The sequence below is a fragment of the Octopus bimaculoides genome, chromosome 7, assembly GCF_001194135.2.
Source record: "Octopus bimaculoides isolate UCB-OBI-ISO-001 chromosome 7, ASM119413v2, whole genome shotgun sequence".
Taxonomy (NCBI): Eukaryota; Metazoa; Mollusca; class Cephalopoda; order Octopoda; family Octopodidae; genus Octopus; species Octopus bimaculoides.
Window position 1 is genome coordinate 5,870,592 of NC_068987.1, and position 5,015 is coordinate 5,875,606.

Consider the following 5,015-nt stretch of genomic DNA (forward strand, 5'->3'; position numbering starts at 1 on the left):
CCCCCATAACGTAGCGGTTCGCTATAACAGAACAATAGAATAAGTTCTAGGCTTACAGAGAGTAAGTTTTGGGGTCTATTTCTTAGACTAACACCCTTTCAGTCGGTGTTCCAGCATGGCCGCAGTCAAATGACTGAAACAAGTACAAAAATAATAAAAGAAATAATAATAATAATAATAATAATAATAATAATAATAATAATAATAATAATAATAATAATAATAATAATGATGATGATGATGATGAACCCGGAACAATGTGGTGGGAAGCAAGCTTCTTATCACACAGCCACGCCTGCACACACACACGCGCGCACACACACACACACAGACACACACACATATATATACCTACACACACAAACATATATATATTTCCCTGTGTGTGCGCGCGCGCATGTATGCGTGAATAGGCGTCTATATGCATGTATGTGTATTTGTAATACACATACCTGAAATCATATTAATGTAAATGGGGAGAAAAAAGAAATGTAGCTGTAGAGGAAAGACAATGTGTGTGTGTGTGTGTGTGTAGAGGAAGTGACAATAAGTGTGTATTTGAATGTGCATGTCCCTACTAATGCTAACGAAATTGACAATATATAAACCAAATTAGGAAAATGAACATGATTCATTGGTGTTTATTGGAGAAGCTGTGCCAATCTATCTTTATTAAATTATCAACGGATTTGCTGAGTTCGGTTTTATCAAATTTGATTTTCAACCTGTTTTTGTGATGTTTTCTCTTAGGGATTATGTTGTGTTGCTTTTCCATCACCAACCTAATTAAAATGTCTTAAAACACTGCGTGGAAGAAATTCTAGACGAAGTCAAGTTGATGGAGTGATTCTGTTCCCTTCCCAGTGGATTTTCATTTTGTAGTATTTCTTAACGATCCTTTAACAACGGCTATTCTATTAAGTGAAAGTCGTCTTATTAAGTAGCTTCTATCAAGATTATTTTATCTCTGGTAGAATATAGAATCAAACGCTGTACGACGCCTCAACTAAAATTTGTATCTGTGGAGCCTATATTTTGAAAAGTTATGCGTTTTTGTTGTTGCAATAATGTCACCTCTGTAGTAATTCAATAGTTTTAAACTTTTTAGTCAAGTCTGGATTAATCTCAAATGGAAAATCATAAAAGATATACTGGCGTATATATTTATACCGCAGAAAAAATGTATTTTTTATAATATTGTTGTTATAAAAATATTGAATTCCGATTACGTTATCGTCAATTCAATACATCCAAGTAGCTGAATGAAAAATGCCATCGATCAAAAAATTCGTACTGGGAAGTACCTAAATATTCTTTTCTACTGTAGGCACAAGGGCCGAATTTTTTGGGAGAAGGGGCCAATCAATTAGATCGACCCCAGTATACAACTGGTACTTAATTTATCGACCCCGAAAGAAAGAAAGCCAAAGTCGATCTCGGCAGAATTTGAATTCAGAACGTATAGACAGACGAAATACCGCTAAGCATTTCGCCCGGCGTACGAACGTTACTGCCAACTCGCCGCCTTAAATACATCAATCCTTTCTACTAGAGGCACAAGGCCTGAAATTTCGGGGGTGTGGACTCGTCGATTACATCGACCTCAGTGTTTCACTGGTACTTAATTTATCGACCCCGAAAGGATGAAAGGCAAAGTCGACCTCGGCGGAATTTGAACTCTGAACGTAAAGACAGGCGAAATACCGCTAAGCATTTTGTCTGAAATGCTAATGTTTCTTTTTTATTTATTGTCCACAAGGGGCTAAACATAGAGGGGACAAACAAGGACAGACAAAGGGATTAAGTTGATTACATCGACCCCAGTGCGTAACTGGTACTTAATTTATCAACCCCGTAAGGATGAAAGGCAAAGTCGATCTCGGCGGAATTTGAACTCAGAACATAAAGGCGAACGAAATGTTGCTAAACATTTTGTACGGCATGTTAATGATTTTGCCAGCACGCCACCTTGATGATGATGATGATGATGATGATGACGTCGACGATGGCGACGACGACGACGACAATGATGATGATAATAAATACCGTGATGCAGTACCAGGCATTTGCACTCATGACTTCTGATTTTAAATGGTTGGAAGTGTTATCATGTCCATTTTGTCTTTGTATAAAAGATGGGCTACAGCAAATATTCTGCTCAATACCACAGATTTGCTTGTCAGTTGTTTGACCGTAACCAGTTGAGCATGTCCCTTGGTGGCTGACGATATGTGCCGATATGTGCATCTCTGATCACTAGTAGAAGTAGTGGCGGAGCATCATAGCCATGTGTTGAGAGGAATTCTTTGTAATTTGAATAATTCACCTTTGGAAACATGAGTATTTCTTTCAACATCCTCAAACAACCCTTATTCAGGGACCTTTTGAGCGGGATGGGCTACTCGACGGGATGAAAACTCTAAATGGGCCCCACCTTCAATGCCATGCGCTATTTATCTTGGTATGAGATCACCATGTCGCGCACATATGGTTGTGATGCATGTGCCTGGTGTACCCTTATCAGAAGGGTAGTCATGATGTGTATACTGGGCTTCGTATATTTTACGCCAGTGTCACTTTGATGGCATTTACTGTTCACTTATTAAATAATAATAATAATAATAATAATAATAATAATAATTATTATTATTATTATTATTATTATTATTATTATTATTATTATTATTATTATTATGGTGATGATGATGATTTCACGTTCACGAGTCTAAAAAATACATTGTGAGAAGAGAAAAGTCAATAATATGAAACTGGAGTATTTTATCGATGCGGAAAAATCGAAAAAGCGTAATCGACATCAGCTGGATTTGAAATCTCAAAATAAAATTACAATCACAGAAACAGGATAACCCTAAAATTTTTGATTGATGAATTAATAAAACCAGATTTAAAAAATAAAATATTATCATTTATTGTTTTCAGATACTTTATAAATATTAAATTTCTGAATAATTATAATCAAAATTTAATAATCAAATTCTTGACAAGACTGTCATTTAGTTTGTTTAATATTTTTAATCAGACTGTCAGCAGGCTTATTCTAATATTTATTTTTACCAACAGCACAAAGACAAATATCTATGGGAAGTAGTTAAGTCTATCAAATAGACGTCACTGCATCATTCCTGCTTATTTTATAAAACATGAAAGAATGAAAGCCAACGTCATCCTCGGCGGAAGCTCTTTCTTCTTAAGCGGATATTAACCTTTGCCATTGTTACTGACCTGCAAATAAACACTGCTAATTTCTGAATGATTCAGAATTTACATTTTCCTTTAGATATGACATAAATAACAATAGGATTCACATCTTGAGAATACTGAAGCGGCAAAATGTCACAAATTCTTCAAATATTCTAATGATTTGTCTTAATTATGAAGAATCATTACAATGTTGGTTCATAGTTAAATGGCATTTTCCTAGCAGTGAATCAGTGAATCAATACAAAAGCAACTAATACTTTTTAATACCATACAATCATCAAGATCACCACCATCAGCACCACATCCAGGAAATATTCTTGGTAGCTGTAGCTAATTATATTCATAACAGAATTTAAATAATCAATGCTCCTGACTTAGCTAACTTTTACATCACAGATATCTATAATGCCCGTCTGAGAGGACAAGGAATCCAGTATCAGCTGAAAGGATTATTATTTAGAATAAATTAAGTTGTTTTCCTGGTTTCCTTCTACAGATCATAGAATGCTCTGCTGATGCAACGTTTCCGTTTTCGTTGGATTTTGGGTATAACACCAACTAATCGGTTCTAATAAAGTGTATTGATAAATTTATTTAGACACTTCTTGCGAAATTCTTTGATAAAGAAATAATGATCATTTCCCTCATTATAGAGACTACAATACTATTTTTTTTCTTTTACTCTTTTACTTGTTTCAGTCATTTGATTGTGGCCATGCTGGAGCACCGCCTTTTAGTCGAGAAAATCGACCTCAGGCCTTATTCTTTGTAAGACTTGTACTTATTCTATTGGTGTCTTTTGCTGAACCGCTAAGTTACGGGGACGTAAACACACCAGCATCGGTTGTCAAGCGATGTTGGGAGACACACACACACATACATACATATATACGACGGGATTCTTTCAGTTTCCGTCTACCAAATCCACTCACAAGGCTTTGGTCGGTCCGAGGCTATAGTAGAAGACACTTGCCCAAGGTGCCACGCAGTGGGACTAAACCCAGAACCATGTGGTTGGTAAGCAAGCTACTTACCACACAGCCACTCCTGCGCCTATGATTATATAAATCTTCTCATTCCTCTTCAAACATTCTCTTCTTTCCGTGAAGTAACTACAAAAGCTTGATTAAGCTTTTGTAGTTACTGGCCAATTTTCCTTGATTTCCAAGTAACATTTCATGTATGGGGAGTAAAGAGAGGAACTAAGGTTCTATCTTTGCTATCTTAAGAAAATCCTCACTCCATGAACTTCATAACAAAATCTTTTATCGCATAGGATAAAAGATTTTCGCATTTCTTTCAAACGTGAAGATTAAAATAGAATATTTGCAACACAAACACAATAAAAAAGAAAAATGTCAGAGAAATGACAGCAAGAATAAAAGTGAAAAATAAAACTCAGGTGAAGGGGAAAATTGAAAATTAATTAAATAATCGAATATTTTTCAAATTTCGATAAGAAATGAGTAACAATAACAATGAAGATGAGTAAAATAATTGAAGAATAACACTAAAATCTTCTCAGTAAACCGAAAATGTGTATGAAAAATATTTAAGAATCTTACAGGTGTATACACTCTTGGTGTGCACTAACATAAGTATATTAACTAGAGAGGGAAAGATATCTCAGTATGCGTTGAAGTCATATTCCGTAATATCTTTGTAAGATAAAGCTTTAAACTCTCATTTCGAAGTATTGACTATGTATTTAATTTCCTTCATCTGCACACATTACATCTCTCTCTCTCTCTCTCTCTCTATATATATATATATATATATATATATATATATAT